Genomic DNA, 27,661 nt, shown 5'->3' with positions numbered 1-27,661 from the left:
CTAATGGCTCACACTTGTAATCCAAACTACTCAAGAGGCTGAGATAGAAAATCACCACTAAAAAGCTAGAAGTAAAAGTTGGATGGAGTCAAAAAGCCTAATAAGAGAGCTAGAGCCACTGAGTTCAATCCCTAATACACACACACACACACACACACACACACACACACACACGTGCCGTGCACATACATGCACACATGTACATATAGATGAGAATCAAGGTTATTGCACATAAGAATCAAGGTAGGAGGGTTCAGGAAACAATATGTCACTTCAAATAAGATATCACAATATAGTTGATTGTGACTTTGCAAAATCCAGCTCCTTCTCTTGGTAGTCAACATTGCACTGCAGAGAGATCATGGCAGACCCAACCAAGAGTTGGAAAGTCCTCCTCCGATAAAACACTTTGAGCACACATCCTTGTCTAATTGAATCTTTCTAACAATCCAGTGAGAATGGAACTTATCCCTCTTCTAAGGAAGAAGGGATGTACCAAAGCTACAAGCCGGATAAAGGATAGGACTAGAAGCTAGGACTTCTGACTCCTAAAAACATTTAGCTGTGCCCATGTGAGGATCATCATGCCAGACAACATGGACCTCATACTTATTGAGATTCTCTAATAATTAGGACACTGCAATCTCAGATTTCTATATGTTAATCCATTTCACAGCATGAGGTAATGAACACAGAAACATTACCACATAAAAGCGATTCTGCACCTACAAACACACAATTCCCTTCAGTTTTGTGTTATGTTATCACTTTTGTGGTTCTAGAATGCAGAGAACTGGAGCTGGATTGTGCAAATGCTGAAGAGAATCCTGAAGAAGTAGATGATCACCTCAGGCTTAGAAACAAAAATGGATTCTGGCTAAGGCAGAAAAAAAAACCCAATCAGTATTAGTTCATGAAATTCAAAAAGTTGGGTTATGTTTTCCTGATTCAAAAACAAGCCAAACAAATGAAAATCTAAGCTTTATTTCTCCTTTTCCAACTTAAAGACAATTATAAGTACAGTTGGCATTTTAGTTTGACTAGTAGGTTTGCAGAGGACTCGCGATTTTTGTTACTTTAAATATTCTCTTTTACACCAAGCATTTGGTAAGAAATAATATGATGTTAATGCTAATAGGTTTGTATATGAATGGAAAACTTTAAAAATATTTGGTAAAAAATCTCTTCATTTCAGCCTACACGGTGGCTCACACCTGTAATCCTAGCTACTCAGAAGGCTGAGATTTGAGGATCAAGGTTCAAAGTCAGCCTGGCACAAAAGGACCAGAGACTCTTATCTCCAGTTAACCTCTAGCAAACTGTAAGTGGGGCTTGGCTCAAGGGTAGGGTGGTAGCCTTGAGTTGAAGAACTAAGGGACAGCACCCAGGCCAAGTTCAAGACTGATGACCCACAAAAACAAAAACAAGAACTCTTCATTTTTCCCCTTCCTTTGACTTTGGCCTAGACATTCTTAAATAGATTTTACCAGTGAGATCGCAGTCACACTGACACCTAATTCACTTTACTGTTCTTTCAGCCCACCTTTCTACAAGTTACAGGTATAACTGCATAATCCCTCACCTCCCCTGGATATTAGTCCCTCATTTTTTTCCCTGGGGACATCATTACACATGATGGAAAGTTGCCCAGCACTCATGTATGCGTGACCACAGCTCTTAGTTTGTCTCATCCATCACTTCAAGAAATTTCCATATGGCTTTTCCAAGTGCCAGGATGGATGGACTTGCAACTGCCGGCTTGAATCTCTTGCTTGTCAAACTCTCCTCTTCAGTGGGATCACTTTCTAAAAGAAAAACCAAAACACACACGAAAAAATAAACTAAAGGAAAAAAAACAAACCAGTTTGCACAAATCTTTCTTTGGGTAACTATGAGTCAGTTTCACAAACGGTCCTGCAATGCAGATTTCTGTACCTAGATCTTTTGTGTCCCTGAAAGTCCATTGGATAAGGGCTTGGTCTTCAACATGGTGCTAAGGGTGGGGTGGGGAGTGGCTAAAATTTTAAAGGTAAAACAAACTGGGAGCTCTTCAGATAACTGAGTGCAGGTTCTCAGAAGGTAGACTACAACCCTGCACCTTAGCTTTGCTTTGCTTGTTTTCTTCCTTTCTTTCTTTTTCTTTTTCTTCTTTTTTCTTTCTTTCTTTTTCTTTTTCTTTCTTTGTCTACTTCCTTTCTGTCTTCTTTCTTTCTTTTTTTATTACTTTCTTTTGATTCCCTTCCTCTCTTCTCTTTCTCCCTCTGTTGCTGTTTCTCATCCCTATGTTTCTGTGTCTCTATTTCTCTATTTCTCTCTCTGTTCTGCTCTGCTCTGTGTGTCTCACTGTATCTCTCTCTGTCTTTCTCTGTCTTTCTCTGTGTCCATGTCTCTGTGTCTCTCCATCTCTGTCTGTGTTTCTCTCCCTCTCTCTCTCTCTCTCTCCCTCCCTCCCTCCCTGTCTCTCTCCCTCCCTCCCTCCCTGTCTCTCTCTCTCTCTCTCTCTCTCTCTCTCTCTCTCTCTCTCTCTCTCTCTCTCTCTCTCTCTCTCCCTCTCTCTCTCCCTCTCTCTCTCCCTCCCTCTCTCTCTCCCTCTCTCTCTCCCTCTCTCTCTCCCTCTCTCTCTCCCTCCCTCACTCTCATGCCCCCCTCCTCTATTTGTTCTGGATCTTGAACTCAAGGACAAGGTGCTATCCTTCAGATTTTTCATTCAAGGTGGTCACTCGTCCACTTGAGCTACACCTCCATTTCTTCTGGTTTTATTACTTCCCTGGAGATAAATTTACCTGCCCATGCTGATTTTGAACTGAGATCTCAGTCTTAGCCTCCTGAGGAGCTAGGATTATAGGCAAAAGTCATTGGTGACCAGGGTTTCTGTTCTCTTCATTTTTTTTTTCATGCCACGAGGTGGGTAAGTTGTTTTGGTATACATTACTGACAGACATATCTAGGGAAAAAGAGCATGACACCCCTAAAACTATGAGCCCCTGAAGACTTTTTCTCTCTAGCAACAGATTTCCCTAAGTGTTTCTCACAGCAAATGGATGGAATGGAAGTGTAGGTCTAGCCCTCTTCCATCTTGGATGGTGATAGGCCCACATAAAATATTGCAGGCTAGGATATAAAAAATAGGAGAGTGCACTCTCTCTTCTGTGTCTGAAATGTTTATCTTTCCGGCTCTCTGACATCAGACCTCCAGAGTCTTGGGCCTTTTGCCACTAGGACAGAGATCCAGTTCCTCAGAGCTTTGGACTCTGAATTACACAGTCATCTCCTATGGTACTCAGGCCTGAAAATTTTGTCTGTTTTGGACTACAAGCTCTCCTGGTATTCTGGGTTGCCAGTCTTGGCATTTCTTAGCTTCCATGCATGTGGGAGCCAAATCCCATAATAAATCCCCACCAGAGCAGCTACATGCATTCTATTGGTTCTTTTCCTCTGGAGATCCTAATCCCTTTGATTCAAATTATTAGAGAAGCAGGATGGGTAATTTGACTGTACCTCCCAATTTGTTCAAGGAAGCTCCAATTTGTGCTGTTTCCCTGGCATAATTCTCAGTAGTGACCTGTTTGACTTGTCATTAATCTTGACAGCTTATTTGTGGGTTACTCGATAAATACATCAGAACAACCAACTGCTAGAGTAGAATTTGTATCCATACATCACACTGGCCCATTAACAACTACACTTCAGTTCTCTCCCATGTAAACCAGTAACAATCATTATTAATGTCCATATCACTGAGTTGTTCTAAGACTTGCACATACAGAGTAGCAACCTACTTAACAAGAGTCCTTAGGCCACAATTATTGCTTGATAAATATTAGTCATTATTTCTGTCACTGCAGGGTTTTTTCTGACTTAGAACAAGGTGGAAGAAGACCCCATCTTCCCATTTAAACGCCACCCGAAAATGTCTATCTTTCTCTACTAGAGACCGCTGACAGTCACTGTCCATCCTTGGATTCCTGACTGAAATCTCTTCCTGGGTAGGAGGTGGAGATATCTGGCTCCTCCTCAAGTTCCAGTTTTGAGCATGTCACTTTTTGCACCAAATGTCATCATTGCCCACTAATTTAAAACTGAATTTTGAAAATCGCTTATCTCTAGAATTCACGGGAAGTCATACTGTCAGTCTGGGATTGCCAAGAAGGAGGAGGCTGGATCTCTTCCTAATCTGTCTTCTATTCTCTTCCAAGTGGATGTCCGTGCTCGTGATCATGGCTGGGAAGATTTACCTCTGGAGATGAGGTTGTAGCTGGGAGCACTTGCCAGTGTGGAAGTGGCTTGGTGATACTGCCATCTCAGAGTTCCTGCCGTGAGTGAGATGGCTGTGGAAATGACTCTTTAATTGTCCTCAGCCCTGTAGCTCAGTTCATGGAGAAGAGAAAAACTATTATTTAAGCAGATGGCAAACCTGCCCATCCATAACCAGGCATTTAATGAGATAAAATATAGCAGCCCTGGTTGTAGGTGTATGTATGTCCAGACAAATTTTGGAAGACATTAGTTTAATTGCACTTCTATTTTTGTGAAATCTGTTCCCAAATGCCTCACTTGCCCTCTATGAGAGCCTTCTTCTTCTTCTTGATTTTTAGCTTTGCTGCTTTCCTGATGTTTGAGTCAGCCAGTTGGACTCTTCCTCTCCTGATTCCCAAGGCTGTGACTTTTCATTTGGAACTGTATTTAGGGCAGGCTTAGGGAGCTGAAGGAATGTGTCTTCTCATGCCAGAGGCACCTTCATGTATGAATCTTTGTTCAAGTTTCTAGTGTACATCTGAAACTGTGATGATTTTTCTGGTTTTCATAGCCATTTTGTGAAGTATGAAAAATGCAGACTAGGAAGAAACTCCAGGTGTAGGTCCCAGTTCTTATAGGGACTCAGTAAAGTCAGTGCCTACTATTATTATACTCTGATCTTCTTAAACATATTGAATTTAAGACTAGACCTTTATTCTAGAATTTCTTTAGACCTTTAGTATTTATTTGTTCAGAAACTGAATTTATTCTGGACCTGTATCATAACACTCTGGACCAGGTTCAAGCTATGACATCTCATAGTAAAGTCATGACTGCTTGTGTTATTCTCTTCATTTAGTCATTTGGATTTTTCCTAGCCTACGTAGAAGCAGTGCGGCCTTTCTTCTTTGTCTCACATGACAGAATTTGCCACACAAATTCCCTCCAATCCATGTATATTCAAGTCTAGTCAATTAGGTTAAATCTATGGAGGTCTATAGGGGTACAAACAGGCTGGCATGGGTACAGTGTGCTACACTGGGCATGGCTGATGACCTTAGGTGATGTGTCATTTGGGCATTGTTCTGCTACTGAGCACTTTTTGAATATGTCGCCTAGCTCTGGCAAGTGTCCTTCTGTCAGTCCTAATTAGACGCTGTTCAAAAGACATGTCCAGTCTTGAGAAATAGTCCACAGTCCACTCCAGCGATATGAAGGGTCCCCATTCTCTTAATTAGCAAACAATGCCTTGACAAGGTTCTGCTTTATGGAAATTTTCATTTTGCAATATTGAATATTGTAGATGAAACATTGGTCACAAATCCTCATGATTTTATTTTCATCTTTAGTGTCCCTTGTTTTGAGGTAACAACTCATTATGTAGTCTGAGCAAGGCATAGAACTTTCCATCTTCCTATTACCTGAGTCCTGAGATTACAGGTATGAACTATTAGGACTACCTGTTTTAATAGCTTAAGAGTCTAAGAAGTTGTAATTTTTCCCACAGTTTTAAGATCTTATTGTAAAGATGAAATTTGTATATGTCTTTCCAAATCCTGCTCTCAACGGAATCACAGTCATTTCTTTCACTGTAATTGACTCCTACCACTTCAAGGCTAATGGTGAGTTCTCTGTGAAAGGAGTAACCTTTTGCCCAGAGAAAGAGAAGAATTTGTCTGGTGCCAGTGGCTCACATCTGTAATCCTGGATACTCAGGAGGCTGAGATCTAAGGATCGCTGTTCAAAGCTAGCCTGAGCAGGAAAGTCCATGAGACTTCTATTTCCAATTAATCACCCGAAAAACTAAAAATGGCTTTGTGGCTCAAAGTGGTAGAGCATTAGCCTTGAGCTGAAGAGCTCAGGACAGCAGCCAGGCCCAGAGTTCAAACCCCTTGACCAAAAAAAAAAAAAAAAAAAACACACAAAAAAAATAGAGACAGGGAGAAAGAGGGAGAGAGAGGGGGAGAGGGGGGGAGAGAGAGAGCAAATAAAGCACTATACTAAAAGCTTTCAGAGATCATACAGCCACATTTAGGGCAATAAGGAAGAGAGTAGTTGGTGGATAAAGAAAGCAAGCATTAAATAATAAGGTTTAAGTAAAATTATTTTTAATTTAAAAATAAAATTTGTTCAGCATGGGTTTGATCTAAGGCTTTCACATGCAAAGCTGATAAATAATTCAATATGTTTAAAATCTATATCATTATTACAAGTTATTTTGAGTTTTGTTTACCAGCTGATTCCTTTTAGGGAAATGTCTTCTTTCGTAATTCCTACGTGATTTTTATCAGTTGAAAGTCACATATTCAAAAGTCAATATGATTTCTATTGAGTTATTTCTTTTTCATATGGATTTCTTCTAATTGGCCTTAGCCCATTGAGTAGAGGCTTATTATGGATAGCATACTGGTTTGTGTTTGAAATTTACTTTGGAACATAGAATATACATCTCAACACTGAGCGAACACTATTCATTAAGTCATCACTTTCCTATTCACTATGGATTCTCTGAACATTTCAAGAACACATCTATGGATGGGACACCAGGCATGTAGCTGTTCAGTGGCTTTTCTGCTGGGCAATGCAATATAATAAGATTGACACAGAAGAAGTAATTGGTTATTATTTAATACGAGGTGTTTTGTATAGGGAAGTTGAGAAAGATTGGCTAGAGGAACTCCAAACTTATTTGGCTGGAAGAGTATCAGGCTGGCCAAGAGGGAGGAAAATATCCTGCCCAATTCCAGAAAATACACTTGGTCTCCACTGTCATGTGAAGAATAAAATCTTTTAGGGCAGTAAATTATTGTATGATTTAAGCATTAAAAAAATTAAGCCAATGCTAAGTGCTAATGGCTCACACATATAATCCCAACCAGACAGCAGGCTTAGACCTGAAGATCACAACTCAAAGCCAGTCCAGACCCTATGAGACTCTAATCTTCAGTTACCCAGTCAAAAGCTAAAAATGGAGCTGAGGCTCAAAGTAGTAGAGTTAGCTTTGAACTCTTTGAGCTCCCAGTTCGTGAGTTCAAGCCCCTATGACCACCACCAACAACAAACAAATGGTTCTTTCTCTCTTTTTCTCCCTCTGTCTCTGTGTCTCTGTCTCTGTCTCTCTCTCTCTCTATTGTTGTGGTTGTTGTAATTGTTGTTGTTTTTCTTGACTCTGATGAAGGATAGCCTCTATTTTTTCATAGAAGCTGGTGCTCTACTTGCCAAGATAAGAGAACATTGCTTCTCACCCTGCCACAAGTACTACAGCAGGACCCAACACTTGATGAACCTTCGGTCAATATTGGTTGGTTGACTATGTCGATGGTTCTTTGAAATGTTGGGATCTATCTTCTGTTTCATAGAACACAGGGTATCAGTGGACATTTCACCTGGCTTGAATACACACTGCGGAACAGAGCACGCTGCATACAAATTCGGCTCTGGTTCAGAAAATGATGTCAACAAATACATTTTGGAGGACCTATACTTTCTCCTACCAACAATGTCAGTGAGTTCTGCCAGACTTGCTGATAAGTAATAGATTCTTCAACACATCCAGAAAACCATCATTAGTATAATATGCTTTTCAAATAACAATTCTCTCTCCTTCTTTCTTTCCTTTCTTTCTTTCTTTCTTTCTTTCTTCCTTCCTTCCTTCCTTCCTTCCTTCCTTCTTTATTTCTTCTTTCTTTCTTTCTTCCTTCCTTCCTTTTTCCTTTCCTATTTTTTTTCCACAGTGTTCCGATCTAACCCAGAGCTTCATGCATACTAGAGAGTTGCTATACCAGCTTGTCTTCTCTCTGTTAAGGTACTGTATGTGATTGGTCTCCTTTATTGAACATGTATGCTTTCATATCAAAAACATCTCTAAAGTATCAACTAAGTCATATATTATAGCTTAAAGGCATCTGAGTGTTTCGGTGTTCACTTGAAACCTTCTCCTGATAATGTCAGTTTTCATTCCATTGTGTATTCTTTATGAAGGTCCATGACAACAGCATCATCCATACTGTCTCTTCTGATACAAGTGGTTGGTATGGTCTGGGCATAGCTTGAGTGTGTCATCCATAGGAAGGTATGTCACACAGAGCCATGTTCTCACTATGGTGACAATTAGAGGCTGAGCACAGTGGAAAGTCTTGTGGGCCTTATCTTCTAAGAGATTAAGTTGTGCTGCCAGAAATCCTTGCTAGTTTTTGAAATGCTGTGCTCTAAGAGTCAGACTAAGTCCTTTCCCTGCCTTTCTGGCTTTCTATGTTCCCCTGGGTCTCCTCCTCCATGTATTCCTGTGGCAACTGTTGGGGGCCGAGTAACGCCATTCTAATAACTTTCTGCTGAGACCTGTAGTCGGGGTAAACAAGTGGACCTCTTTATCCTGCCCACCTGCTGTGCTGATAGGCTCCCGCACCCAATATAAGGAGGGGAGTTTTAGAGAGGGAGATTCCTGCCTTGATGAAGCTGCGTGGCGTTTCTGTTCGTGCTCCAGAGAAGCAAGGCTGAGTGCGGGAGGACAGTGGGCCCTCTCCTCTCGAGGCTTGGACTGGTTGGGGTGTGTTTTTCCCCATCCCTCCTCAAGAGGGACTGGGGACAAAGGATCCCGACAACAACAATGTCACATGTCACAAGATCCTCAACAGAGATGACAAATTGTCATCCCTTCAACCCCTACAAGTTTAACTTGAAGCTCTTCTTTATAGTCTCCCACCTTGGGAATTCTGTTACAGGAATGAAATACCATGGCTCTTGCTATATACATATATTGTTACAGAAAAGCAAACACAGGAAGCCCACATTATATGAATATCACCGAAATCTAACACCTCCTGGGTCCCCAGAAATGTGGTTCTGATGAGGCAAATATGGTATAAGAAAATCATCTCCTGGCTCCATCGCCTCCTGGGGTTTCAATTACCAAAGAGGGTGAGAAGAACAAGACCTACATGGTGGGCTAGGATGAAAGGAGAAGCCAAGACGTAGCCAATAGTTTAGAATTCTCTTTACTCTTCCTTCCTTATCTCCATCTTCTCTCTCTCTCTCAACATTATTATTGACAGTCCTCATTGCACCATTGAGGCTGCCCATTTCTGCCCACTGTTCTGCCTGAGACTCTCAGATTGCTGTGGCCTGTGGCTGGGAGACACTGTGGGTTTGGGCACCAACCATATTGTCCTTTACAGAACCATCTCCCTTCATGTACTACTATCTTTCTTTTCCCTTAAAGGTCACAGGAATTAAGATACTAAATAAATAGGAGAGTCAGCAAATACCAAACATTCATTTTAGATAACAACACAAATATAAATATAGAAGTATTTTCATTTAGAGATGTATTGATTCTTAAAAAAAAAGAAATTCCCAGGCAAAAATAGCGATTACTGATCACTGGTAGCTCTTTCCCATTACAAATAGGATAAGTTATGTGTTTTCCACATGAATGCTGACAATCTATTTGCCCAGATCCCATTACACCCCCAGAAACACTGTCACTGTTTCAGCATTACATGAAGAAAGACTTTCCATAAAAAAAAAATTGAAAAAAGGATTTCACTGTACATCACATAAAAATGTAAGGTAGCATGTGTGAACTGCTTAGAGAGCTTGTTAAAGATTTTTATAATAAGAAAGGCTGGGAAAAGTAGAGTCATATCTTATCAAAACAATCTAAGAAATCTTAAGAATGCTGCTTTTCTAGTAATACATAAATATACACGAACATGAGCAAGAATCCAAGGAAAGAAACAGTACTTATTCATAGGATTGACAGTTTTATTATTACACCAGCCTGAAATAACATATAATGGTGTGTGAGTGTGCACTGGTGTTTCTAAAAGCAGCTTTTAAGATTGGCTTCATGTGAGACGGGGGTTCAACTTTCCTCTTTGAATTCAGGAGGATGGGGGGTCTTCTGGGGATAAAGAGAGGAGGAGATAAACTTTTCATGTCATCTGTATTCTCGCTTGAGTTTATTTATTTATTCAGCAATATTTATTGTACAGTTACCATATGCTAGGTTCTGCAGAAATAACTTGGAACCTTAGGAAATACTCCACTTTCAGGAAGCTCTGATCCCAGACAAGAAATGTAGTGTTAGCAATGGCTATTTCAGGGACTCAAAAGGTAGTACTGGGTAAGAGATCTAATGAGACAAAGATCAAAGAAATCTTGCAGGAGGAAAGAGAATCATAACAAAGAGCCCAAGGAGAAGTAAGACAGTGCCACGTCAATGGGCAAAATGAATGCTGAATTAGAAGGAACATCCTGGAATTCCTTCCCAGCTTGGGTTTCTTCATTCTAACCATAAGTAAAAACTCCTTTTAGATGATAAGTATTTGTCTGGATGCATTAGTAAAAATGTAGAGAACTAAAGAAACAAACCAAAACAATCTGTAATAGTATATGGGTTAGTTTGAATTGTACATGTGAATGACTAATGAATAAGGTTACATCTCACAGGTAAACCAACTAGATGCCCCTGACATTAAGAACTTGAGACAGGGCCGGGAGTTTGGCCTAGTGGTTAAAGTGCTTGCCTAGCATGCATGAAGACCCGGGTTCGATTCCTCGGTACCACATACATAGAAAAAAGCCAGAAGTGGTGCTGAGGCTCAAGTGGTAGAGCTCTAGCCTTGAGAAAGTCCAAGGACAGTGCTCAGGCCCTGAGCTCAAGCCCTGAGCTCAAGCCCAGGACTGGCAAAAACAAACAAACAACAACAAAAAAGAAACATACTCTACCTTTACATAATGGTAACCTCTCTGTACATTACCTTCACAATAACTATGAAATATTTTTAAAGGAAAAGAACTGGAGAGCCTTCAAAGAAAGGACTTCAGTCCTTTCTTTGGGCTGAGTCTTCAGCTTTCCTTGCTGTTTCCTTGCTGGGTGAGGGATCTGGCAAAAAAATAAAATTGTAAGAATATGGCTTGATCCCAAGAGTTTAAGTGGTTCTTGGACACCTTAAGTTAGATTGAGATGTATGATCATGTGCCAGCCCTTGTCCATCCTAGGAACCCATTCCAGGCAGGGAGAGTAGCAGGGAAGATGAGAGGAGTTAGCATTTTTAGTAGCAGGAAATACATAAGATAGGGCCTAGTGTAAGGGAGAAGGTTGGGAAGTGTGAGAGGTAAGTCCAGCCATATCTTCAGGGAAACAGAAGAAGCAGTTGTATGCAGGGTTATTCCAGAGAGGACTATGACTTGTCTGCTTACTTATATAAGAAATGGAACCAAGTGTTCATCGCACTCGTACTGGAAGAGTGAAAATACAAACATTTTTGAGGTGACCTTGACCTTGGTTGCAAAGTATAAACATTCATGAGGTGATGTTGACCTCAAGGGCAAATTCATCCAAATCCCACACAGTACAATGCTCTGTTCCTATTCTGAATGTGAGATGTGAATGAAACCATGAAGTAAGGCAACTTCTGGACCTAGTAAAGCTCAGGAGATCTTCAAGGGGAATTGCTCCTTCGTTTCTTTCTCCTTCCTCCTTCTGTCCTTCCTTCCTTCTCTTTCCCTTCCTTCTCTCTCTCCCTCTCTCCTTTTTCCCCTCCCTTCCTCTCAAGCCTTCATACTTGCTAGGAGTATTCTACCATATGAGCTGCAACACTCAGTCCATTTTGTTTTTTCCCTGTCTTGTTCCTGGGCTGGCATCTGCTGAGATCCTCCAGTCTTTGTCTCCCTGGTAGCTGCAATTACAAGTGTGAATCAGTGTATCCAGTGCTAGTCTTCTTTTCCAGATTAAACTTAAGCCTAAAATTCTGAAAAGATTAAAAAAAAATCTGTGCATAAACTTCAATACTTTAAGGTATTTTTCAAATCCACTATCAAGAAAGTATTAAAATACACTAAAACTAATGCTATTGTCATGTCTTGTCTGTAAAAGTCACTACCTAACACTACATAAACTATTCCTTATTCCAATCTATGGGCTTTGTGTCTCTGCTACATGAGCTATTGCATTCTATTGATCTTTTGTCTTTGGCTTACAGCAGTACTGGAAGACTTCAATTATTAAAGTTCTAGCATGTGAAAAACTTTCAAGTCAATCACTTTCCAAATAACTTTTTCTTTATCTTTTCTGCATGCTAGGCAAGCACTCTACCACTAGGCCAAATTCCTGGCCTGAGAACATAAATTACTTTGCTTTATTATCACCTGGAAGAAAATCTATTTCTTTTGAAACTTTCAGGATCGAGGTCTCTCAGTCGTTTTCATATGGGAACAAGGGTTGTAGAAGTGTAAGATCAGATTTTTTTTTCATGGAAAACGAAAAACAGGACATCTATTGTCTATAGACAATTATTACTATTATTACAAAGATACTTGGTGCTAACCCAATTATGTCATTCTCTTGTTTAGTAATTTAATTATCCCCTACTCAGATATTTTAGATTTTTTAAATTTTTACAGAAATGTAGCTATTTGCCCAGCTATATTTACATTCCATCTTCTCTGTTAATTTTCTTTCTAATATACCCTTAAAATCAATTAAGTTTTTGATACATGGAATTTTTATCAATGGTTTAACAATATTTACTCCTTTTTCAGGTAGAACTTAAAAGAGATAACTTCAGAAAATAGAAATTTCTACTTTGTTCCTAAATACGTCATTTTGTCTTTTACCGTTTTTTATTACAATTACATTATATATATTCTCTGAATAACAGAAAATGGTTGAGAGTGGACTTTTAGTTCACTAATTTGCTTTCCTAAAATAATAATCTGCCCTTTGTTGCTTCTATTGTATTTTAATTTGGGGATGTTTTTCTAAATCCAAAGGCAAGTTTTCATAATATTTAACTTATTTAAGCATCAATTAAGAAAAATAAACATATTCTTTGAGAAACATCTTCCTATTAATGTTTTAGTAGGTTTATTTCTTGGGAGAATATTTACTCAAATTCCTTATATTAGTGTCTATGTATGGAACTATTAAATGTGCATGTTTTAAATATATATATAACAATGACATTTGTGTCTTTGAACTGATTTCATCCTTGGCATGGAAACTCATGCTTGTTTAATTCTGTTCATTGAAATGAGTTGTACCAGAAGTCATTACTGGATACAATATGTAGTTGAAAATAAAAGGAAGGAGTGGTTTATTTTTATGAGCTTTGCATCCTCAGTCTTGTTTTCATTTAGCTTTAGCCTTGGTGAAACCTCAACCATATAGACTCACTCCAATACGGGTGCTGGTACTAGTGGGACCCCCAGGTTCCCAGGCTCACCATCCCCCACTGATCACTGTGGTTTCCTTTCGTTAGGGGGTCTGGTCACCAATGGGCCTTCCTCACCAAAGGAAAGGCATTAGTGCTATTTCCTAAAGGGGATATGTACCACAATATTTATTTGAGTGCTCCACAGCTATCTGAGGCCATGTTGCCTCCCTCCAATTCTAAACAATCCCCTGGAAGAGGAATTAACTGTTACATCCTTATAATTCTCCATTTGAGACATCTGTTAGGCAAAGGGCAGATATGCTGCGGGTCCCTGGTTCATCTGGTCTGAAGAGGGTCATTTTGACAGGTTTGAAAGCTCTTCTTGTCTCCTCTTATCTACCATTCCCTCCAGCATTCTCTCCAGTTACCATTTCTAACTTATGCTTGGATTATCTGTTGGCTGCTACTGACACATTTGCAACGATATTTTTTGTCTAACTGGGAATACTTCGGTAGTCATGGTGAAATCTCATACATAATACCAAAACATTTCAAAGAAAAAGATAGAGTAAAAAGAAATGTCTATTGTTGGACCAATTTTACTGTGCAATATAAGCCAATCAATCTATTCTCTGAATTTACAATTTACAAAGTCAACCTTGACCTTTGAGTAAACTTACATTAAGCTCATTGTAGAAAACATCATTCATATAAAAATTTCTCTTTCTATAGCACAACTACTTGTTAAGGAACTAGATAATGTCAGTCTCTCTAACTTCCCAGTGAAAACTTTCTAATTGCAAGTCACAGTTACAAATGGATGAAGCCTCTCTTATTCAGCTTTCTTTGGCCTGATGGCACAAGAGCTCTGTGAAGACAGATTGGAGTCCTGCAGCAGTTGCTGTACTGGATGGACTCAAGTGCTGCCCCTGCACTGGCTCCAGCTGTCCTCCCTTCACACATGGCTACCTAGCCTGAGCCCCAGAGCTCATCCTGTGTTCAGAGTCATCTGGTATACCCTCAACTCATTAGCCTCTTCAAGAATTCGCATATTGAACAGGCAAATGAAACAAGTCCTCTCCAAGTTTACTTGCAAGCAAATAACAGTATTAAAAAAAATCAAGTTCTGGATAATTTAGCGAATGTGCAAAGAAACATGTAACTATTAGAAATATTAAAGAAAAATATTGGTGATATGGGGAAATTCTATAATATAAGCAGAAATAAAGCTTACACAGGGATGTGTGTACAGTTGTTCATTTGTAGAGCGATGGATTTCTTCCAGGATCATCTGCAGATTCCAAAGCCAAAGATGCTCAAGCCCCTTATGTAAGATGGTGTAAAAATTTGCATATATCCCCCACATACTCCTGTGCACTTTCAATCAACCTCAGGTTACTTGTAATGCCTACTAAAAATCAACTGCTACATAAGTAGCATTTATACTCTTATTATGAGAAAAAAAAATCTATACATGTCCTTTGTTCAGATGCCATGATTGTATAATACGGTTAATCCATCAATGGTTGAATCCACAGATGCAGTGTCCATGAGTACATAGAATCAACTAGGCAGGAGGAAAACAAATAAAAGAATCAGAGAATATATGCAAATGCTTTAAGTTTTCTCAGATGGTAGATGCATTAGGTTTCTTTGTTCTTTTACAATAGCTTCTAATTCCTATAATATGCTTTCTCTGCTATAAACTTTATTTTCATAGCTCTAGAACCAAAAGTGATTAATAATGCAAAATGTTCAATAGGTCACATTAAAAAATTGCTCTTCACTATGATTTCAAGGGAAGAGATGATACATAAGATGATGAGAATGTGAAATAGCCATTCATTTTTGATAGCTGTAACAGCACTTACTTGTGATTTGTGGTGTGACTGAGGCTGGAATTCATGGCCTCATGCTTGTGTTCTCACTTGGTGTTTTTGTTCCTCAAAGACTGGAGGTGCTCTACCACTGGGAGACACATTCCTACTTTCCTCCTCTCTCATGTGGGAGGATTTGTGGATGGTTATGTCCATCTCAGACTGTCCTCCCACCATCCCTCTTTGACAACCATTTATCATCATCATCATCATCATCTTAGATCTAGATTCCATGCTTGTCTCAATCAACATGATGATCACTCATTATATCCATGTTCCTGAGATGACGTGTAGTTTCATTTTCCTTTGTGGGTCAATAATGGTTTGTATGTAATGTATGTATGTGTATATGTAATCATATAATATTGTATATATTTACAGGTAAATATTTATGATATGTATATTTTCTTTATGATTTGTCCGTTGTTGGGGTATCCCTATGTAGCCTAAACTCAGGATTCTCCTTCCTGTCGCTGCATTCTAAGATCTGGGATTACAAGGGTTGGCTACCATGCTTGACCTTATTCAATATTTTGAAGTTTATGTCTTGACATATGTGGAATAAATACATTTAAATATGAAAATACAGCAAATCATATTCACTCTTTTCTGTCTTTATGTACAGAACACTGCAGTTTTAATTTTCATGTCAAGGATTTTTGCCATTAAACAATAAACAAATGTATTTAAATGTAAATGGAAGCAAATAATGAAATTAATAGGGCATACACTGCTAATATGCACATACTTTGTACCTGAGGTCCAATTTACTATAAGAACTCTCTCTCTCTGTCTCTGTCTCTGTCTCTCTCTCTATATATATATATTATATATATTACCCTGCTATATGTGTTATATATATTAATTTACTCTAAGAGCCACATTAGTCATGCATGTATTCGTGTACCTATTAGTGCTGTATTTAATGTATTTTATTTACATTGATAAAATATTAAAAAGTATTGTTCATTTCTTTTTCTTTTCAGTTTATTCATTTGCTCCAAAATTGCTGTTCCTAGTTGATGACATTTCATGAGTATGGGATTGTGTTTTCTAAGAGATTTGATGCACACAGACATAGACAAGTTTGCTTTGTGGACTCACACATGCAAACACACTCAAGAATTATTTTTTTTAAAGAATTAGACCCCCTACTTCAGAGCTGAAAATTGGGCTCAGTGTTCACATTCAAAACTGGTTTGAGAAAAAAAAGTAGAATAGTCAATTGAGAATGAACCAACAACTCATAAATATAGAGGACTGTGATCATCATAATGACATTTGTCATGGCTTCATGTCCATTCACTTAGCTTTTTTTGTTTGTTTTTTGTTGGTGGTGGTGGTGGTCATGGAGCTTGAACTCTGGGCCTGGGCACTGTCCCTAAGCTCCTCAGCTCATGGCTACTCCCCTGCCCCTTGAGCCACAACACCACTTCTGGTTTTCTACTGGTTAATTGGAGATAAAAGTCTCATGGTCTTTAGTGCCTGAGCTGGCTTTGAACTTTGATCCTCAGATCTCAGCCTCCTGAGTAGCTAGGATTACAAGCGTGAGCCACCAAGCCCAGCTTTCACTCAACTTTTAAAATGGTGAGTGGGATACTAAAACACATACAGAGAGAGAAAGATAGATAGACAGACAGACAGACAAACAGAGAATTCTACATGTGATTCCATAATTTAATTTCCTAATCTTTTGTTCTTTTATTATAGACATATTTATCTCAAATATTTAGTCAGAGGAATTACATCCATTCAAAATAAATTTCAATACATCTCTGAATCTATTAATTTCTGAAGTGGGGCCTTCATTACATAGATCATGATCAAGTCAAACTTTACTTCTCCATATTTTGGGGGTAAACACTTATTTTTCTACTTCGTCTGCCTCAAAGTCAGAAATAACATTCAAATAATTTAGGATGCAATTTTAATATTATTCTATTGGAGTTTGTACTACATTACATAAAAATTCAATTAACTATGAAACATGTCATCAATAGGAGTTGCCCCCCCCACACACACACAACTTCTTTTTTAAGTCTATAATTTTTGCTTCAGTACATTAAAAGATTTATACCTCTCAGGAAGCTGTGATCTAAGGATCACAGTTCAAAGCTAGCCAAAGCAAAAAAACAATCTGTGAAACCCTTTCCTCTAACCATTAAAAAGCTAAAAGTGGAGCTGTGGAACAAGTAGTAGAGCCTGGGTCTACCAGGTACAGAACCTAGATCCCGAGTTCAGGCCCCAGGACTGGCACAAAAATAAAGAAAAAGTAAATACAATACAGTTTTACTATTTAAATATTCAATTGATGCAGAATATTTAAATTTTTCTTCCGTTTTACTCCATTGAATTGTAGAGTTTGGTCTTTTCTCATCTCGTAGTGTAATATAGAAACAGAGTTAGAAGTATAGTTACACATATATATAGGCAATATTCTTCGTGTGATTTTATAATTTGATATTTTCATTTGATTTATCCTTTTGTAACAGACATATTCCTGTCTGTGAATAAATATATTAAACAAACAAACAAACAAATGAACAGATCAACTCATCTTTCTAGCCTAAGTCAAGTATTCTGTGTAATGACCTGGGCATGGAAGCTTACACCTTTAACCTACTTACTGAGAAGGTAGAGGTCAGTACTGATCAAGCCCAGACAAAAGGATAGAGAGACCTCATCTCAAAACACCAAAGGTTACTCATGATGCTGTGCACCTATCACCCTGACTCTACAATAAACATATAGAGGAGGATCACCCTCTCAGCCAGCCCCAACATAAACACAAGACCTTACGCAAACGTAACTAAAGGGCTTTTGAGGTATGCCTCAAGTGTTAGAGTGCCTGCCTCCTACACACAAGGTCTTGAGTTCAAACCCCAATATTACCAAAATGTTTCCCTTTCTATGATTGTATTATAATTTATTTAACCATATTCCCACGACTGAGTGTCCAGACCATATAAGTGTTTTAATATTCAAACCACATATCATGATCTAAGACAAAAGGTTAAGTACAACTATCCTTTCCCCAGAATAATTTCAAGTTCTTTTTCTTCTTTGATTATTCCCACAATAAATATGATTTAGATGATAAGCTTGACGTAGTATCCGATGACTTTCTTTAAAATGAAGACTGGGTTGGTTACCACTACTCTTTTGTTATGTTTCCTTCCTCTCTAGCTTCCTCTTTCAAGATTATTGTTCTTTGTTAGTGGCTTATTTGTGAAAATATCTCTATGCATATTTGTAGAGTGTCCTGCTTCATTGGCTTCACACAGTGAGCCTATACATTCAGAGTGGGTGGCAGCTGATTCCTGACCTCAATGCCTAGGCTGGGCCAGGCTGGGCCCAGAGAAGCAATGCACAGGTGCATACAACTTTCCCAGCTCTAAAACCAAAGTGCTCTCCTCCCTTCCTTGTGATTCTGCTCTCTTCCCCTGACTTTAGAAGGTGAATTTAGGATTAAGAGGAAGCAGAAAGTACTATACTAATAACTTCAGCCTACAAGTAGCTCAGAGCCTGCATGACTCAGACAAAGCTCCTCCACTTTCTGATCCTCGCTCTTCTCCTATGGAGACTCTGAGGCAGGCAGGTGTGTCCCTGCTAGCCTCTGCACTGTCAACCATTGATGAAACACACTGTAGGGTCAAGGAGACTGGTGCCTGGAACAGAGTTATAATATCGACCAGAGATACTTCCTTCATCATGTTTTCTGGATTTGGAAGAATGTTTCACAAATCGGAGACACCCGCTTTAAAGGTGGTTTTCGTGGTTGTAAACAAAAGCACTCCTAATAAATCCCAAGACACATATTCAAATGTGAAACCAATAATCAGAGACAAAGGTAGTATAATCAATCAATAATCAAAGAAAAGAAGTACTAAATTATGCAAAGAATGTTTTCTTCTGTACTCTTCTACACCTAGCCTCAACATCACTCTCTCACTCTCTCTCTTTGTCTCTCTGTGTCAGTGTCTGTCTCTCTCTCTGTCTCTGTCTCTCTCAATGAGAGACCTGAGCAACCCCATTTCACATGAGACCTCTTTTTGTTCTGAAACTTAACCCCCGACAAACGGCAGTCTTAATACCAGGAAATACAGTAGAAAAAGCCTTGCAGGAACAATTCTCAGAAAGAACAACACATGATGTTTTCTCAGGGCAGGCTGTCCCATAGATGGATAGATGACTGCTCGAGCTTGCAATAAAGACTCCTTTGCGTTTACATTGGTTCCAGTCTCTGGTGGTCGTCTGGGTAGGGATTCCGAATTCGAGCATTACATCTTCTCTTCACCTCCTACCCCCACCCCTCCTCCTCTTCTGGTGATCCTGGTATGATCCGATGATTTGGAGATGATCCGATGGTGCTGGGATGACCCGGTGATCGTGAGATGATCCGACGGTGGTGGGATGATCTCGTGGCATTAAGGGTGGGGTCAGGATGGTCTGCAGACATGGATCAGAAAGGGTTGATCTGGGCATCCAAGGCTGCAATCACATGTAGCACACGGTAGGCCTGCAAGCAGTTCTCCAGCCTTTCCAGTAAATTGGGAAAGCTTCCCGGGAAGCTACTACCAGCAGGGTGATCTCACCATGGTCTCCTCTTTCCTCACAGGAGAGGCCAGTCCAATACTTTAGCCTCACCAGTCCCCCACAGATGCTGCTCCACGTCTCTCCCTGCCAATTCTGGCTGGGCATGGCATCTCCCAGGCCCACTGACTGTCGGTTGCCATAACAACATTGGGCAACCCAGGGAGGCCTGGCGGAGCAGTGGCTGGGCCAGGTGGAGAGGAGGAGTTAGAACAGATAGCTGAGCCACACCATGTCCCTGAGAGGAGGCCAAGATGGGGAGGCAGGCAGGTGACCACTGCAGTGGTCGGACTCCTGAAGCTGGAGGGATGGTGTGAACAAAGCTCCTGCCAACTTCCCAAAATGACAAAGTAGCAATGTCTGGCCTGGCCTGAATGCCTATGGAGTTCAAGATGGAGGAAGGTAAGAAGGAAACATGTAAGAAGACATGAGAATGTTGGTGACCCATTGCAGAGAAAAAGCATGAGAAAGATGGAAACCAAAGAGAAATGTCTACAATCTCAAACATGTTGAATGTGGTAATGTCTGTCTGTCTGTCAGTATCTCCTTCTTGAGGCCCATTTGGGATGTCACTACCATTATTTTAACATGAAATGAGAATAACTCCAGGATAGATTGTTATTCTTGGTTATGAGAGGCAGGCGGGCTCAGGCCTTGTTTAAGTTTGTAAACTATGGCTGGAAAGATCTAAATTGCCTTCTTTCCTGAATTATTATAATGTCTCCAATGAGTTAGTGGGTATTCAAATTTCTAGAAAGCTAGCCATTAAATGTTCTCTACCATCTCTACAGATGTTATAGCTGAATTTCATTTCATCATCATCATCATCATCATAATCATCATCAATATTTAACACTCTTCTATTCCATGTTTTTTTCTCTCAAAGTCTTTTTTATTGTAATTAATAAAAGGGTTACATGATATTTGCCAGATAGAAGGTGCATTAATTCACATATATTGATACCCTTTCACATGTCTTGGTCCCCATTACCCTCCCCTCCATCCCCCCTTCCCTATCCAATTTCAAATAACCAAATACAAATAAATCCAATATATCAGATAACAAAGTGAGATACTGTAACAATATGAGATAACCAAGGACAGCAAAAGGGATGAGAGATAACATAGTACATTAAGGACAATAATCATTCATTATATGGCTTTTGTTTCAATATCCTGGAGGTCTTTTCAATTAGCTTCATACTATATGGCCTTATGTATCAAGGTTTTGCTTTATTGCAGATCTCTGCTAGTAGAGCCCAAGGTTTCTACTGATTATGACAAATGAGGGAAACCATTGAGCCTAAGTTCCTTTGAGTCTGGCTTACTTCACTTAATATGATTTTTTCTAAGACTTTCCATTTCCTCACAAATGGGGAGATGTCTTTTTCCTGACAGCAGCATAGAATTCCATTGTGTACAAATACCACAACTTGTTGATCCACTCATCAACTGAGGGACATCTATCTAGTTTGGTTCCATATTTTTGCTATGGTGAATAATGCTGCAATAAACATTGTTGTGCTAGTGGATTTAGTATGCCCTAGTTTCTGAATGGTTGGGTAAATGCCAAGTAGTGGAATTGCTGGGTCATAGGAGAGCTCTATGTTTAGCCTTTTGAGGCACTGCCATACTGCTTTCCATAGTGGTTGAACGAGTTTGCACTCCCACCAACAGTGTAGTAGTGATCCCTCCTGGCCACATCCCCTCCAGCATCTGTTGTTATTCGTTTTCCTGATCCTGGCCATTCTAACTAGAGTGAGGTGGAATCTTAGAGTTGTTTTGATTTGCATTTCGTTTATGACCGGAGATGTTGAGCATTTCTTCATGTGTCTATAGGCCATTTTTGTTTCTTCTTCAGAGAAGATTCTCTTTAAATCTTTGGCCCATTTTTTAATGGGATGGTTGTTACTTTGGAGATTAGTTTTGGAGTGATTCAATTTTTTGAGCCGTTGCTATATTTTAGATATGAGGCCTTTGTCCGTTGTTTGGTTGGTGAAGATCTTCTCCCACTCTGTAGGCTTCCTAATGAATTTACTAGCTATGTCCTTTGCCCTACAAAAGCTCTGCAGTTTAATGCAGTCCCATTTATCCAGCCTTTCTCTGATTTGTTGTGATTCTTGGTCCTTATTAAGAAAGTTTCAACCTGTGCCAAGGAGGCCTAGTGTATCTTCTATTCCTTCTGGTAAAGTTTTCAGTGTGTCAGCTTTTACCTCCAGGTCTTTGATCCATTTGGAGTTAATTCTAGTGCAGGGTGACAAAGAAGGATCCAACTTTAGTTTTCTGCAGGTGCTTAACCAGTTCTGCCAGCACAACTTTTGAAGAGGCTGTCTTTCTTCCATTCTATTTTTTTGGCTCCCTTGTCAAAGATTATGTGGCTATAGGTCTGTGGTTTAATATCTGGGTCCTCAGTTCTATTCCATTGGTCTTCAGGCCTGTTCTTGTGCCAATACCAAGCTGTTTTGATAATTATAGCTCTGTAATAGAGTCTAAAGTTTGGAATTGAAATTCCTCCAGTGCTGTTCTTTCTGCTAAGAAGTGTTTTTGCTATACGGGGTCTTTTATTATTCCATATGAAATTTTGGATTGCCTCTTCTATTTCTTTAAAGAATGCCATTGAGCTATTGATGGGTGTTGTGTTGAATTTGTAGATAGCTCTTGGCAAGATTGTCATTTTCACCTTGGCAAGATTGTCATTTTCAGCTATTCCATCTTATCTATTTTCTTCCTTCTTTCTTCCTTCTTTCGTTACGTTTTTCTTCCTTTCCTCTTTATTTGTTTCTTTTGTTATCCTTTCTTCATTCTGCTTTCTTTTTCTTTCTGTTTCCCTTTCTTACTTCTGTCATTTTCATTTATTGCTTTCCACCAGATGTTCTCATGTAAGGATAACCGAGATCTGCTCTTAACTATATAATTAAAGACCACATAACCTTCATTTAACATTGTCATTACATAAAATAAAAAAATCTGTTTCTGTGTTGTATATCTTCGATGATTTCATTTTTTTCTGAAATAGACATCCAAGGATTAAAAAATTTAAGTAAAAATATATATACATATATAGTAAATATGTGTATTTAACACATATATATGAAATCATATATAGTGCTTTATCTAAGAATTAATATAAATTTTAGGGTCATCCAGTACAATGCTTTATTTTGTTGTCATTTAGTGTGTATGCGTGCACATTCACACACATGCACAGGTCCTGGGATTTGAACTCGTCCTAGATTCTGTTCCTGAGGGGTTTTTTTGTTAAGATTAGTATCTGGGGCCAGGAGTTTGGCCTAGTGGTAGAGTGCTTGCCTAGCATGCACAAAAACACAGATTTGGTTCCTTAGTATCACATACATAGAAAAAAGCTGGAAATGGTGCTGAAGCTCAAGTGGTAGAGCTCTAGCCTTGAGAAAGTCCAAGGATAGTGCTCAGATCCTGAGCTCAAGCCCAGGACTGGCAAAAAAAAAAAAAGACTAGCACTCTGCCACTTTTAGCCATAGCTCCACTTTTTGCAGGATAATTGAAGATAAGGTTCCCATGAGCTTTCCTACTTGGGCTGGATTTGAATCATGATCTTTAGATCTCAGTTTCCTGAGAGCTAGGAGTACAGGCATGAGTCACTGGCACCAGGCTTCATTTACTATTTTCAACATAGTCTTGCTATATATTGACTGTCCTGGAATGCCTCATGTAGTCAAGGCTGGTCTTGAACTTTCAGTCCTCCTGTCTCATCCTTCCCAGTTCTAGGATTATAGGTGAGTACCTCATATTCACAAAATGGAATTTGTAGTTCCTCATCTAGTGATCCTGTGAAAACATAGACCAGTTAGGAAAGTAGAATGGGATGAGCCTCTGTAGTTCTAAACAAGTTTTCAGGTTAGGCTGATATGAAGAGCCCAGAGAAGCAAGGATCTGCTGCAGTGGTGTTCAGTGTTGTTGAGTCACATGCACTCTATGAAGTTAGATGAAACAACAAAAGGCCCACAATCTCACTCTGAAGGAGAGGTGGGTGTAGGAGCAAGGATCTAAATATCCTGAAGTATTCCCCAGAACTTTTGGGTCATTTCTGTGGAAAACCATGGACTATATACAAGCTACTGAGGAATGCACTGAAAAATCTAAACACTTATTTAAATTCTGAATTATTCAGGGACTTGTAAAAATTCTAAGAATCATAAATATGGTCAGAATTCATATATATATATGTATATAGATAGATAGATGTGCCCAACACACACCTTTGAAGCATTCATATGAAGATTTATGTATATTCATTGCTTCTCATTAGCATCCGGACTTTCACAGAGGATACCAACTAGATGAAACCAGAGAGAGAGAGAGAGGGGGAGAGAGAGAGAGAGAGAGAGAACAAAAGAGAGCCATTTTCTGTGTCTTCAGCTAGGCTGAGAGCAATGAATGAGATTAAGGCTCCCCCAATCAGGATCTCATTCCAGACACCTCAAATCTACATGAATTGAAACAAATATCTATTGATGTAGACAGTATCTATCTATCTCTGTACTGTCTATATACTGTGTATCTATTTAGAGCTACATGGTATCTATAGGCAATATAGGTGCTATATGTATGCAAAAGAGATGCTAGTTAGATATTATAGATATTATATAGATATATGACATATAGATATATATTTTATACTATATATGTAGTTATTATACATATTATGTATATATACACAATGTATAATATACTACATAGCTATATCTGTATAATATATAGATTCATATAGTATATAGATATGTATACTATCTATAGATATAATCTAGATATCAATACCTAAGCTAGTATATATAAATATATAAATATAATATTACTATAGCTTATAGATAAAATATATCTATACAGTACATACTGTATAGATAGTAAGTATGTCTATATACTTGCTAACATTTTAAATAGATAATATTTAAGGATACATTGCAAAAGCTTAAGGATTTTCATCTGAACCATTGCTATTTGAGGTTGGTTATGGGAAATAACTTCAAGCACGTGACTCTTGATTTGTATAATTTTACACATACCCGCGTACACACACACATACACACATACACACACACACACACACACACACACACACACACACACACGAGCATCATGAAAGCATAGACGCAGTCTTAGTATGGGAGAACATATAGAGACTGACACAGTGGTCGAGAAGTGGTTGGCAGTATGCAGGAGTGAGACGTGCATTGAAGGGTACTCACAGCATGGGGGCTGAAAATAATAATAACCTAGGCCATTTTTAGATGATAATCTAGTGCATTCCTGTGGGTAGTCTCTACATTTCTGAGGGGCTGATTTTACCTGCAATGTTACCCAGACAGTAAGCTGTTCATCTTTGCCAAAATGAACAACAGTGCCATCAGCACACACGTGGCCTGCACCTCTTAGAGTGCTGTTCCTTTCAGAAGCAGCCCAGACCTCTGATCACATGATGACACTGGACATTAAAGTCCATACTTGAACTGCAGTCCTCAAATCCACCTCGCACATCCCTGGGAGGATTGAGTTGTAAGTTCTCTATGTGTCTTCCCAACAAGGAAAATTTCTTCTACTCGTTCTCCGTTGATTACTTCTCCTATAGCTGTTACGTTTTCTCCTCTATCTCTTACTTCTTAGGTTTGGCATAGATGTTACTTATAGTTCAATTAACACTTTCTCATTTATTTTCTATTCTGGAAAAAGTTTTAATACTCAGAAATTTGTAATATTCAGTTGATGTTTTCTGCTTTTACACCATTACAAACTATGAACCATCCTTTTTTTTTGCTTAAAGGTGTCCTTAGTCCCTGGTGAGTACGTCATTCAAAGGACAAAACACCCTCTGAACACTGAAGTTCATAAAGAGTTCCTCTGACTTCTTACAGCTCATATGTTCCACAGATTTGTGGTAACACGGACTTTTGCATGTTTCTTCCTTGGAACTAATGACCGTCTCACTATGCCTTGTCACATTTCTCTGTTTATATTCCAATTTCATTTGGTTTTTCAAGTCCTGAGATAAAAAGCAAGTAGATACAAAACACATTGGGCTTTCCAATTTATTTTACTTGGGTATACCAAGTAAGTAAGATAGAAGAAAGTTGAGGTTCCATATAAACATTTTATCAGTTCTGATTTTTCCCTTGATGGTACTGAAAGCTAGCCATCCCCCAGGGCAATCCTGCCAGGCTAATAATACCCCCAGATGGCATCTCAAAAGGTCATTCCCAGATCCCCATGTTAAGGCTCTGCTCTCTAACTCATGTGCTGTTCCTGCACATAAGAGGAAGCAGCATGTGTTGCAAAGCTTGTGGTCAGTACCATGAACATCCATTTCTTGGGAAGGGCTCTGCACTCAGGTATGTGCCACACATATCCTAAAGGTAGTATGATGTGTGAGTGTGTGTGTGTGTGTGTGTGTGTGTGTTATATCATGCATTTCCTGGGAAAGGTGAACTCATTTGACCTGGGAAATGGTTCTTTGCACTGTGTGTGTGTGTGTGTGTGTGTGTGCCTGTGTCTGTGTGTCTGTCTGAATAATTTCCTGTATTCACTGTGCTGTACAGTGGCCCAGCATGTCGGGGATGTCAAGACTGGCACACCATGCTAGTTTTCCCCTATGGTTCACCTTTTCCTCCAACACTTGTAAACCTCCTGAAACCTATGGGGTTTCCTGTCATTTCAAAATCTTTGCCCCAAGGCAAACACTTCTTTTATGATTTTTGGTTGACATATGGATTAATCAGTGCTGTTTCAACTACACCCTCCAGGCAGATGATATCAAAATATTACCCCCTCTTCCTTTTATGTACTTTATGGGTTTTCTCAATGCATACATACTTTTAGTCATTTCAATAATGGATATATCATATAATTATACAGTACATAAAGATTGTCATGTGTGTTCCAAATTTCTTGGTTCTCTTATTGTTTTTACTTTCTTTTTCTTTACATATTACTGAAAGTATAAAAATGAAGTAATGTTACTTTTTTTTGCCAGTCCTGGGCTTTTAGCTCAGGGCCTGAGCACTGTCCTTGGACTTTCTCAAGGCTAGAGCTCTACCACTTGAGCCTCAGCACCACTTTCGGCTTTTTTTCAAACCTAGGTCTTCATGCATGCTAGGCAAGCACTTTAACCACTAGGCAAAACTCCCGGCCCCTGTAATGTTACTTTTAAGGTAATTTGCAAACATCTAAGCTTTCTCAGGATCTTGGAATCTCTTAAATTAGCTGTGTATCCAACGGAACTTTCTTCACTACATGAAATACCCTTCTGAGGAGCTCTGTTACAAAGCCACTGTGTTTACCTAAATGTTGAACATATAAAATGGCCAATGTGACTGAGGGAATGAATTTTAAATTGAATGTTAATATTGTTAATTTCACTTTAGAGGCCCACCTGCCGCTGTGGTTAACATAAAACACCTGTACCAGTGCCTAAAGATAATAATCCCAAGGCTTCATCATAAACCCATAAAGCCCTCATTCTGGGTAGGTATCAGGGTAATGTAGAATTTAAAAATTCTCTCCATGATTCTTAGCATTCATGGACATGGTCTTAGGGGATCGCTTGAAAAGAGACTTGGTAAGGCAATGCTTATGTTTTCAGGCATCCATGAAATCTTAGAGACAGCAGACATTGCCTGTCAATCACCATGTACTTCTGACTCCACTCACCCACAGGGGCCATCTCAAACAGGCCCTATAAACTTCTCACTGCAGATCAATCCCAGCACAAACTTACTTGCTGTCCACATCAGAGACTGACGAATGTTTTTCTGTAAAGGGACAGAA

The sequence above is a fragment of the Megascapheus bottae genome, chromosome 5 (assembly GCF_031878675.1).
Source record: "Megascapheus bottae isolate mThoBot1 chromosome 5, mThoBot2.hap1, whole genome shotgun sequence".
Taxonomy (NCBI): domain Eukaryota; kingdom Metazoa; phylum Chordata; class Mammalia; order Rodentia; family Geomyidae; genus Megascapheus; species Megascapheus bottae.
Note: the sequence above shows the minus strand (reverse complement) of the source record.